Source organism: Zonotrichia albicollis, unplaced genomic scaffold (genome assembly GCF_047830755.1).
Source record: "Zonotrichia albicollis isolate bZonAlb1 unplaced genomic scaffold, bZonAlb1.hap1 Scaffold_254, whole genome shotgun sequence".
Lineage (NCBI taxonomy): Eukaryota > Metazoa > Chordata > Aves > Passeriformes > Passerellidae > Zonotrichia > Zonotrichia albicollis.
In genome coordinates this window covers 4156309-4169217 of record NW_027428428.1, presented here as the reverse complement: position 1 = coordinate 4169217, position 12909 = coordinate 4156309, and the positions used below count along the sequence as shown (strand labels likewise).

At 45.8% G+C, this 12909-nt stretch overlaps 1 protein-coding gene and 1 long non-coding RNA gene across 2 annotated transcripts in view; both read right to left on the bottom strand.

The window, feature by feature from the left end:
* LOC141727740 (uncharacterized) overlaps nucleotides 1–12909 on the bottom strand; it is a 572619-nt gene that overhangs the window by 300359 nt on the left and 259351 nt on the right. The window lies entirely within an intron of this gene.
* LOC141727760 (serine/threonine-protein kinase pim-1-like) overlaps nucleotides 1–12909 on the bottom strand; it is a 69017-nt gene that overhangs the window by 802 nt on the left and 55306 nt on the right. The window lies entirely within an intron of this gene.

The window sequence follows — 12909 nt, the reverse complement described above, 5'->3', positions numbered from 1 at the left end:
GATAGAGAAGAATCATTTGGAAATTTTATCGATAGGGTAGCTATTGCTATAGATCGGGCCGGTTTTGCAGACTACCTTAAGGGGGCGCTATTGAAGCAGTGTGCCTTGCAAAATAGTAATCCAGCAACCCAAAGAGTGTTAGCTACTTTGGGAGCAAATTGGACCATTGAGGAAGCATTAGAGTGAATGGCGTTAATGCCAACGGCTTCGCAGGCATTCATAGTAGAAGCTCTAAAGGAATTAGGATTGGGGTTACAAAAGCAGGCAGAGTCTAATCAGAATCAGGTGTTAGCTGCTCAGAATCAGGTGTTAGCTGCTCTTGCTCCTCTCCGAAGTGGCTCACTGGCATTCACACAAGGAGGTTCAAAGCCATTTATCAAGTGTTACCGGTGCGGCAATGAGGGACACACACGCCGAACTTGCCGAGCGACTGGCATATGGTGTCAACACTGCCAATCCAGCTCCCACAACACTACGGCTTGTAGGCACCGATCGGGAAAACATCAGCAGAGTGCGCTTCACGGGGGCCGCGCCCAGACACAAGTTGCCGCCGTGACACCGGAGACACCAGCTGCCGCAACATTGCTGCCACCTCCTGTCTGCAACCCGCAACAACAGGGAGCCTCGGTTTGGACTTATCAGCAGCAGTAGACGTCACACTAATGACGAATCGGCCTGAGAAAATACCAACTGGAATAAAGGGTCCTCTTATATTAAATGGACAAACATGTGGAGCATTATTATTAGGACGCTCTTCTACAACTATGTTGGGATTATTTGTTTTGCCTGGAGTTATTGATGCAGACTTTACAGGGGAAATACAAATCATGGCTTACACCCTTTACCCTCCAATTAAAATAATAAAAGGACAACGTATTGCACAGTTGGTACCACTATCACAAATGACATCGGGAATACAACCATTTACTGGACAAGCACGGGATGAAAAAGGTTTTGGCTCTACTGGTGTTACACTTTTAACTGTGGATTTACAAAATAGACCAAAACAAAAGGTTAAAATTACTTAGGGACATCAAATCATAACCCTTTATGGATTATTGGATACAGGAGCAGATACCAGCATTATTTCTCCAGAAGCATGGCCACAACATTGGCCTCTATTCCCATCAGCAAACATGCTCACAGGAGTAGGAGGATCTACATTGGCAAGCAGGTCACCTTCTTTGTCTGTGTGCATTGAGGATCAACAAATATCTGCTGTGTTTTCAATTGTGCAACTGCCTCCTACAGTCTCCTGTTTAATTGGAAGGGACATTTTAACACAATTGGGAGTGGTGTTAACTAATCAGCACCCTTTGGGGTAATTGCCATTGCTTGGACTTTTCCCATTCCACTCACCTGGAAGACGGATACACCGGTGATGGTTAAGCAATGGCCACTAAAAGGGGAAAGCCTTATGCATGCTCATGAATTGGTAGAGGAACAATATTCAAAGGGACATTTACAACTTTCCACGAGCCCTTGGAATACACCTATTTTTGTGATCAAAAAGAAATCAGGGAAATATCGTTTAATACATGATTTGCGGGCTGTAAATGATCAAATGGAACCTATGGGGGCCTTACAGCCTGGTCTTCCAAATCCAGCTATGATTCCAGAACACTGGCCACTCTTAATTATTGACCTAGAGGATTGTTTCTTCACCATTGGCCTGCATCCTAATGATATGAAGAGATTTGCTTTTACTTTACCAGCAATAAATCATGGAGAACCAGATAAAAGATTTGAATGGACATGTCTTCCGCAAGGTATGCGGAATTCTCCCACTTTATGTCAGCTTTATGTTGATGCAGCATTGCAGCCACTATGTCGCAGATGGCCAGCAACTATAATATATCATTACATGGACGATATTTTGTTTGCACAGTAACAACCATTTTCCTCTTTGCAGATTGACATTATTAAAAATACTCTTGCTGCATATTCACTTGTTATTGCTTCAGAGAAAATTCAAACTACAAAGCCCTGGAAATATTTGGGATGGACTTTGATGGATCAAATAGTGATACCTCAAAAATTGGAATTACAATTGGACACTAAGACTCTACATGATGCACAGAAGTTGCTGGGAGACTTACAGTGGCTGAAACCCATTGTGGGAATACCAAATCATTTGTTAGAAGCCCTACGGCCTTTGTTAAAGGGTGTTGACCCTACTACTCCTGTATACCTGACAAAGGAGCATCGTCTTGCCTTGCAGCAAATCAGTAACTGTGTACAACAGGGGTATGTGTCTCGTCGACAACTCGACCACCCTATTGACCTTACTATCTGGAATAGCCCTTGCCACCTGCTTGGTGCTCTCTCTCAACAACAAAAGAAAACGGGGGAGATACGGGTGTTGGAATGGTTGTCTCCACCATTACAGCATAAGAAAACAATATGTTCAAAAATTGAACAATTGGCTGCATTAATCAAAAAGGGGCGTCTTAGAATTCTTGAAGTGGATGGTAGAGAACCTGCTACCATTAGATTGCCTATGGAAAAAGAAACCTTGGACTGGTACCTGATTAATTCGAAGGATTTACAGGAAGCATTATTGACATTGTCTGCAAAAGTAGATACCAGCAAATTAGTGCCTAAAGTTTTGCAATGGATGACAGAATGGAACTGGATTACTCGACCCTTGAGAGAAGAACGCCCTATAGAAGGAGCTATTACAGCCTTTACAGATGCACGAAAGAAATCAAGGCGTGCTGCTGTCACTTGGCAAGAAAAAGGACAATGGAAACATCAACTCCTCACAGCAGACCCTGCGGATAGTTTACAAACTTTGGAATTGTTGGCAGTAGTATGGACAGTATCCAACTTACAGGAGCCTTTAAATGTGGTTACAGACTCTATGTATGTTGCAGGAGTAGCCAAACGAATAGAGGAAGCAGCAATTAAGGAACTGAATAATAAACGATTGTATGAGTTGTTGGTACAATTAAGGAAAGCTCTATGGGAGAAAAAAGCAGCGTATTCGGTGATTCATATTAGGAGCCATAAATGGTCTGAAGGTTTAGGAGAAGGAAATGAACGTGCAGATAAATTGGTTACCCTACCCGTTGATAACTCTTGTCCTATTGATAAGCATACATTGGCCAGAGAAGCACATAGTAGATATCATCAAAATGCAAAAGGATTAGCAAAGCAATTTGAATTGAGTTTGTCAGAAGCTAAGGCTATTGTTAGAGCATGTCCAACATGTAGTTATCATAATGGTGGAATAGGTTTAGGCATTGGAGTTAATCCTCGGGGTTTAGAAATAAATGATAAATGGCAAATGGATGTTACACATATAGCTAGATTTGGTAAAATCAAGTGTGTGCACATCACTATAGATACGTATAGTCATTACATATGGGCTACGGCTCAGGCAGGAGAGAAAGCTATACATGTTATCAGACACCTGTTAAGTTGCTTCGCTGTCATGGGAGTTCCAAAAAGTATCAAAACCGATAATGCTCCAGCTTACGTGAGTGCTAGGGTTCAGAAATTTTTGAATCAGTGGTCGGTTAAGCATGTGACAGGTATTCCACACTCCCCTACTGGACAGGCAATAGTGGAAAGAGCAAACGGTACCCTTAAGCAATATAATGAAAAACATCAAGATTTGAGAGATCCACAAGCATGTGTGTTTGGCTAAGGTGTTGTATGTTTTTAATCATTTATGTATTTTTGGGGAAGATGATACCCCTCCTGCAATTAAACATCATCCAAGGTCAGGTCAGGAAAGTACTAAGGAAACAGAGGTCTGGGTTAGGTATAAGAACCCCAGTACAGGATTATGGGAAAAACCTGCAAAAGTATTATATTGGGGTCGGGGGTATCTTTGTGTTTCCTCACCTACAGGGCCTCTGTGGGTGCCTGCTAAGTGGACTAAACCTACTTTTGATGCAGCCTTTGGTGGACCGCCTCACGAGGAGGACAGGGAGCGACTGGGGAAGAAACTGCTTCTGGTCCTACAACCGCTACTGCTACAGCTGAAGGGATACTCGAAAGCGGTGGACAGAGCACTGACACACTACTGTCGGACAACACAGGAGCTGATTGGTTTTATTGACTCATTATCAACTTTTCGTTTAACAAATCCAGCAAAGGAACATTGCCTTGACTGTCACGATCCACATTGTGCTGCCTGGATAGCCCTACTTTGTGGGGGTTGTGATAGAACTTTTTGGTTAGAACAATCATTATTGTGGGATTTGTGGTGTCACACTTGTGAACACGAGCACCGGTGGGGTAAAAGTTGGCAAGATGAATTAAGGAGACAAACAGGGCAAAATGCGTATATAGCTCAAAGTCTTTATGAGTCTCCTGAACAGAAAATTCTTGCTTATTATCGATGGGAAGTACAATGTGTCGTGAATAGAATTAAGGTTCAAAGTAAATCACGCATAATCTCTGTAAGGTGTAGGAAAGTAGTACCTTTAACACAGCGCTCAATTGTAGGGCCCTTCAAGGGAAATCCTGAAAGGGCACTAGACTGCTGCATTGAAAAGTTGCAGAAAGTGAGTTTGCAAGTGGCAGGACCAGTAAAAGTAGGAGCAGCAAGATTGAAGATAGATAAGAAAAGGAAGGAAAAAAGGGAACGACCTCGTCTAAATAAGGCTATTGGTGATTGCTAATTAATTTTCTATGATTAGGACACTTTTAGAGTTGTGGGACCCTCGGGAGGATATAGTTGTTGAGGAAGATAATGAACAAGAACTACGATTACGAAATAAAATACGTCTTGTGTTAAAGAAAGACCTTGAGCTATTAGCCTCATATAGTAAAAAAGCTAAAGAGGCTTTGCAATCACCACCATTGAATTGGTTGCATTGGATTGAAGAGACAGACTTTTATACTGGTCCTTACTTACATTCACTTCCTTGTTATGTTTGCAAAAGGGATAATGATAAGTGCTATGCATGGGTAGCATTGCATTGTGCGAATTGTAATCAGGTTTATTGGTATTCACAAAGGTCAGTAGGATATTTATGGTGTATACCTTGTTTTGGAAGGTGGATACGAAATTTTATCTGGGTTAGAGCTCTTGAACAAAGTACTGGCCTGCCAGGACGGACAGGATTACAGCTTTTTGAGAGTGCAGAACAAGTAATTATAGCATATCTTAGGTGGAAGTTGCAGGGAACACTTAGAATATTTGAAATTAATAAAGCCTCACGCATCATAGCAGCTCGCTGTAAAGCTGATTTGCCTTCAAACTTATCTCACGCTATACCTGTAATCAGAGATGCTGATTTAGAATTAGATCAGTGTATTCAAAAAATGATTCAGCCTTACTATAGACAATCTAACAAACCAGGGAAAAGACAGCGAAGAAAGGAAAAACAAAGCAAGCAGAAGGAAAAATGAGGTTTGTTCTTGTTATATTGCTCAATGCTATAGTGAGTGAGGCAGTAGAAATAACACGTTTTAGTCAGCCAAGAAAAAATTTATGGGTGACGCTTGCTAATCAAATTAACCAATCATCGCTTTGTCTTAGTCTTGGAGGAGTCACTAACCCATTTCGAACATGCCTGGTGGGACTTCCGGTGTGGTCTCCTGGAGAATTTTGCAGTTTGATAAAAAATCAGACCTTATGTATGCCTAGCATGTCAAACATCAAATTGCCAGGGCAACAAGGATATACTGCAGGTCAGAGTGATGGCTATCGTCAATGTTTACTAATCCAATCACTCAACACCTCTTTACATTCTCCTCCTGAGGAATTGGACCTTTTTGGCAGTACAAACGCCAGTTTGTCTAACACTACAGCTGGTGGATGGTTTAGCTTTAAATTTCAAACCGACCAAAAGAAACATGGGCCACCCTAGATTCATTCCTGAATGTGAGTGAAATCTCTCCGCAGCATTACAGTAAATGTAACAGCACAAAAATCACGGTACCAATGAAATTACCCACAGGAATATTTTTAATTTGCGGAGACAGAGTGTGGAATGGTATACCAGCTAGACCACAGCGTGGACCCTGTTATTTGGGAAAATTGTCATTGTTTCATCCTAATGTGTACTTGCTAATGCAGCTGAGTCAAAATTCAAACAGAAAGAGACGTAGTGTACATGACTTAGACTGCAGCTCGATAGGAGATCCACAATTTTGGAGCACATTCAAACAGGTGGTTGTTTCAACTATCTTGCCGGGAGGATCTGCCAATAAGGCGGTGAATTTAGCAAAGCAATTAGGGTGCTGGGCAAAGGATGAGCTGAACAAGACATCACAAATTCTAGACATGCTAACCACAGATGTGCAGAGTGTTAACCATGCTGTTTTGCAAAATAGAGCCGCCATAGATTTTTTGCTCTTAGCACAAGGACATGGATGTGAAGAGTTTGAAGGAATGTGTTGCATGAATCTGTCTGATCATTCGGTGTCCATTCACACTAAGTTAAAAGAACTACAACTGGGACTTCACAATCTCAAGGAAGAAGAAGGTTTAGGAATTGACGAATGGCTTAAAAGCTTAGGACTTGGGCCATGGCTGAGGAACCTTGTGATCTATGCTATAGGACTGCTGGGTGTAATTTTACTGTTTTTGCTTATTTTGCCTTGTATTTTTAATTGTATTCAAAACATGGTCAGCCGTACGATAGCAAAAACTTGGCAAACTAATTTCCTTGCACAAGAAGAAAACGGGGGAAATGTGGAGAGTTTTATTAATAGCTGGTTAGCTGAGAAAGTCCATGCTGACATAATGCCGCTGGGTTAAGCTGAGAGAGGGAAGTCAGCAGTCAGCATGCTGAAAGGAGATGTCAGCAATTAGCAATCAGTGACCTTGCTGCAACATGAGGATAGGGAGTAGAGATTATTCCTGAATATCTCCTGAGAATATGTAGAAAGTATCAAAAGTAGAACCATAGGAATGCAGAAGTAGGTGTAGCTGCTGATATGTAACTAACCAATCTTGAGCTCAACTTTTGCAATATGCATGAAGTTCATTATGAACTGTATTTAACGCGCCGTACTGAGCAATAAAAAGAGGGCCTGTGATGATCAATGGATGTCCTGGTCTCCTTCCTTCGTCAGGACTTTGCTGATATCAATTTATAAACGGGAAAAGAAAGCAGGACAAAACAGTTCTGTCTGTATTGAGTTTGTGAGGGTCACCAGGATGAGGTGGGAGATTAGAATCTGACTTCTTGTTCTCAGAAGGCTGATATTATGTTATGTTATGTTATGTTATGTTATGTTATGTTATGTTATGTTATGTTATGCTATGTTAGTCATGTCATGTCATGTCGTGTCATATTATATAACATTACATTACCAAATGCTATACTAAAACCATACTAAAGGATAAGATAGGATTCAGACAGAAGGCTTAACAAGAATGTTAATGAAAAACTCATGACTGACCCCTCAGAGGCCACGACACCTGATGGTGATTGGTCATTAAGTAAAAACAATTCACAGGAAACCAATCAAACATGCACCTGTTGGTTAACAACCTCCAGACCACATTCCAAAGCAGCAAACACAGCAGAAGCAATCTAATAATTATTGTTTTCATTCTTTACTGAGGCTTCTTAGCTTCCCAGGAGAAGAAATCCTGGCAAAAATATTTTTCAGAAAATATGACAGTGGAATGTCTGCATTGTTTTCAAAATAGTATATTAAATTTGAATACAATTGAATAATTTCTAAATAACCACAGAAGAATTGAACATTTAAAATATTCCCCGGGCCTTTTCTTGTTCGGGTGTTTTGAACAGATGTTTATCAGCCTTGGTCACTGGATTCCTGAACTGAAGAGCTCAAGAAAGAAGAGGTCTCTGGAGGAGTAAAATTTGTTAGCAACCTCCAAGTGGCTGAGAACCCATCCCCATCAGGGCAGAAATGAACAGAAATGGGCACAGCTTTGTAGCTCCCCCAGCTTTGGCATGGGCCCTGGGCCTGGAGCAGGAGCAGCTCTTGGGGGCCCCAAGGCCGGGGCTCTTGTGCTACCATGGGCAGATGGGATGGCAGCAGGGGCTGCAGAGCTCACAGCACCTCAGCCCGAGGGGAGCAGGGCAGCCAGGGAGCCTCCTTTGGCCTTGGCCAAGAACCTTCCCCCATGGCTGCGGCTGAGTCCTGTGGCAGCTGCAGCTGCTGCTGTGCCCTTGCCAGGGGCTGAGGCCATGGGGCAGTGCCCAGAGCAGCCTGGCCTCAGCAGAGCTGTAGGGCCAGAGCCAGCCGGGCTGGGCTGGGGAGAGGCCCTTGGTGCTGCCAAGAGCTCAGGGCAGCTGGCAGAGCTTGCAGGGAGCTGGGCTGGGCTCCGAGAGCCTGGCCCAGAAACCATCAGTGGCCATCTCAGCCTGGCTGAGCGTGCAGGGGCAGGACTCAGGCCAGGCCTTGTGGGGCAGGGCCAGCACCTGTGCAAGGCATTGCAAACAGGCAAGTGGCCCAGAGAGGAGGCCGCTCTGTGCCCTTGGTGGCATGGACAGAGCAGGGAGGGGGCCCAGGACATTTGTCAGTGCCAGCCTCTGTGCCCAGCTTTGGCCTGGGCTGAGTTTGGCTGTGGCCCAGCTCCATCCTCCTGCAGGGCTCAGGGCCTGTTCCCTGCCATGGCCAGCCCTGGCTGCCTCTCTGCTGGCCCAGAGGCCGGCAGAGCCCAGGGCAGGGCTGTCTGTGCAGCCCCACAGGTGCCATGGGCTCTGCAGGAGCTGGCAGAGGCTGCCCAGCAGGGAGGCCATGGGGCACAAAGCCCCAAGGCTGCTGTGGGCACCACGGCACAGGGGCCGTTCCCAGCCGCAATGCTCCTGGCCTGGGCTGGGCCTGCACAGGGGCTGGGCCACCATGGCTGGGCCAACACAGGGCCACAAAGGGGCCATGCAGCTGCTGCTGGGGCTGACAGCAAGGCCAGGCACACACAAGCAATTGCTGAGCATGGCCTGTGCTGGCTCGGCCTGACTGTGCCAAAGGCAGAGCTCAGCTGCTCTTGGGGGCTGCAGGAACACTCCAGAGCCCAAAGAGACTCCATGGCTGTGCTGGAGACCAAGGCTGCAGGAGGGAAATGCAGGGCTGCTGCGGGATGGGGAGGGCATTGAATTTCAGCACACACCTCAGCTCTCTGATGATCCCAGCATCATGCTGGGCCCTGTTTCAGACTGGAGCAGAGCAGATGTTGATGGGACAGGAGCCCTGAGGGGCTGGCAGGGACCTGCAGCTTGCAAGGTGCTCTGCTCTCCCTCAGGTGCTCTCTGAGACATCCTATTCCAGCTGGGCACCTCAGGGCACAAGTGGCACTGCCTGTCCATGGGTACACAACTGATGTCTGCCTGGAAAGGAGCAGAGGTTTTAATACTGGTTAGTTTCCTACTATACAAATGGATCTTTGTTACCTGGGTCATTTGAGTATTTTTAAGCCATGGCAATTTTTTCCCACCAGGAACAAGAACTTCCTGGAAGTGTAATGATGGCAGAAGAACAAATATTATCTTCCTGTGGACTTGTGTCACCAATATCCAGTGTATTGCTTCCTCTCAATCTTCCTTCTTGTGTTTCCAGCTCTCCTGATTAGATGGCCATGTCTAAGGACGCCCCTTCACTAGAGCAGCTGGATCAATGTCTACCTTGCTGTTTTTTGATTTCCTCCTCCAGATGCTCTCTGGTCTTTCAAGTGCCCTTCAAATGACTGGTTTCATGCTTTGAGGTGCAGAGAGTTGCCCCATATTTCTGAAGTTCAATAAATATCATGTTAGTCAACATCTTAATTGCATTTATATCTATCACTTAATTTTTCCTATGTCTTTGCCTAAAACTGTTATGTACAGAAATCCCTTGGGGATGGGGGACATTTCAGATGCTGCTGGTACATCACACAGAGCTGAGGAAAGAGCTGTGAGCAATATTAAACTGTTCAAGTGTTCGACTGTAGCATAGTGTGTGTTTTATATGGGTTTATTGTAAAGTTGGTTCTCTTTTATAACTTAAGAATTTGGTTTGACCCTCTGTTCCCTCCATGTTCTCCCTCCTAATGGTTTGTTCCTCCCACCTGTTCCCTGTCAATCATTGTAACCGTCCCCTCTCATGTCAAGAATCTTCTATGTCACTCATCCCTCACCTAGAATATGATTTTTCCCTTCAGCCTTTTCCCTCCCCTGGGCCCTTCCTATTGGTTCAGTTGTGTCCCTCGCTCCTCCCCTGGGTGCCTCCCTAACGGTTTTTACCTGACACCATCACTGGCCCCGCCTGGGCAAAAAAAGCACCTTGGCATTCACACACGTGTCCACTCCTTCATTCCATCATCTCAATTCTTCGCAGTCCTGCTCTCGCCTGCATCACTACACCGCAGACGGAGCCACTACTCAGGGGTTCTTGCCGAGAACCTGGGAGTGGCGGGATTCATAGTCGCCACCAGTCACTCCAGGAGCGGCTAGCCAGCCAGTCAGCTCCAGTGGCTGCGGAAGTGAGACTGCGTTCAACGTGTGTTTGTTGACAAGAAACCTTTCTGTGCCTCTGAGTGTCACCAGGCCCTGAGCCCAAAGGACACAAACCTGATGAGTTGTGATTCCCACTGCAGGGGCTGCACTTGCACCTTGGCTCTGCACAGGAGAGCTCTTCATCCCCTTTCTCTCTTTTCCTCCCTCTGGGCATGGAGGGAGCTCCTGACTTCAGCCTGTGACTCGTGTGTGCAAAGAGCAAATCTGGGCAGAATCGGGGCAGGGAGGGTTTGGGGAGACCTTGGGATCTGTGCTGGGCTCAGAAGGTTTTCCATTGCTCTGAGACTGTCTGCTGTGGAAAGTGGATTCAATATCCCACAGAGTAATGACTTTTGCATTGATGGAACGGTGCCTTCCCTTGGCTTTGTTGACTAACAATAAATGAACATCTGTAAGTGTCTCAGGCAGCTCCTTCTCCAAGGAAAGCAGGTGGGAGTTGGAGCCAAGGAGCTGAAAGCTGCAGGTGCAGCCTGGGCTGGAGGGAACTCAGATTTGCACAAGGCTGCTCTGAGTGCCAGTGCTTGGATGGGGGAAATTGTGGGGTGGGGGTAGGGACAGAGTCTGATTGATTGTCAGCCATGGAGTGTCTTGATTTTCATATCCATTCAAAATGCATGAGGAGGTACTTGGATGCAGTGTCAATTGGAGACTGCACATATCAATGAATTATCAGGAAAAAAAAGCTAAACAGGACCTGAAAAATCCTTTCTCACTGTCTTTTTAAATATATTGCATTCACTGCAGATATACTACTGAGATCTGTCTAATTAACCACAAATGATTTGAAAATTAAAATCAAATTATCCCCAGGGGCTTGGCTTGCTAAGGTGTTCTGAATGTTAATGAGCCCTGGGACACTGAATTCCTGCACTCAAGAGCTGAAGGCTGAACAAGCCTCTGGAGCAGGAAAATTCAGCAGCAGCCTCCAAGGTGCTGAGGATGTCAGCAGCCCCCACTGAGGCCATCCCTGCCCAGAGACCGTGAGGGAATGGGCAGACAAGGAGAGCGTCCCTGGGGCTGGGGCAGCACAACTCAGAGGCACCAGCGGCTCCAGCTGGGAAATGGAGTGTGGAATGGGGCTGGGAAAGCCCTGCCTGGGCTGGGCCAAGCAGGACACACAAGCCCTGACCCCCAACCCCCAAACAATTCTCTCAAGGAGACATTTAAAAGGAATAACAATTGTTTCCTTCCTCTGAGTTGGATGCACTAGAGAAATACCAACAAGAGATTCTCAGGAGCTCAAAACAGCAAACCAATCTTTACTGGTAATTTTAGAAAATCAGAGAAACTTTGGCAAAAGGTTTTCTATGACATTCAATCAACAAAAAAACAGTTATCAACACTTTAACTTGACCCATTGAACTTCAGAAACTCTATGCCTGTTCAATTTTATGTTAAAAAAATTGCAAGATGACTAAAACAGAAATAGACACAGAAAGAGAGAAAGACAAAAAAGATTTAGAGAAGCACACACAGAGCTATTAACTCCTGGATTCTAGCAGTGTTCAAATGGAAATTCCAAGAGGAGATAGGGTCCACAAATGTGCTTGCCTTGTTGTTAGCCTTAAACACCCCTTGGTCTCCCTGGGCCCCTCCCCCAGGTGGGACTTGGTGTCATTTGGTCCCTCAGGAGCTGGGCTGGGGCTGCAGAGGTGGCTGTGGAGCATTGCCTGTGCTGTGCCAGGGACTGGCAGACACTGCTGGGCTGGGATAGAGGCTCTGGGGGGATTGGGGTTCCAGGGCAGTGCAGAGCTGGGGTTCCAGGGCAGGGCAAGGCTGGACCTGCCCCTTCCTCCCCCACACATGAAATGTTTCCAGCCAACAATCTCCTCCAGTCTGACACAACAGGCAATGTTGGAGGTGAAATCCCAATTCTGGTCTTGGGCACCTGGCTGAGAAGGACATTTCTTTTCCAGAGGAAGGAAAGCACAGAGCCCCAGTGTTTGGAAGGCAGGTGAGAGCCTCACTAGGCCAAGGCCAGCTAGATTTGTGAGGTATGGCAGATTTTATCTGGGAGCAGTCTTTGGATTTAGGGAATTTTGGAGGTAGAAATCCAATCTCGACTATGGGCGCCCGGAGAAGCAGGATGGTGTTTTCCCATAGGAAGGAGAGCATGGAGCCTCTCTAGTGTTTTGGGGATAGATGGGAGGTGACCTTTGTAAAACCACTGCAAGACAGACTTGTCCTGGCAGTATTCCTATGTGAACAATCCCTGGGTATAAGGAAATTTGGAGGTGAAATCTCAGTTCTGTCCACAGGTGCCTGGAGGAGAAGAAGAGCTCTTTTCAATTGGGAAGGAAGGCACGGAGCCCCATCATTTGAATAGGAGATGAGATGAGACCCTCAACATGCCAAGGTGATTTATCAGGCAGCCCCTGGGAGGCCAAACCAGCCAGACCTGTTTCATGTTCCCTTAGTTTTGTGGGGCCCCATATTGTCACAATGCTGCCTAGGATCCATGAGGCCCGACAGTGCC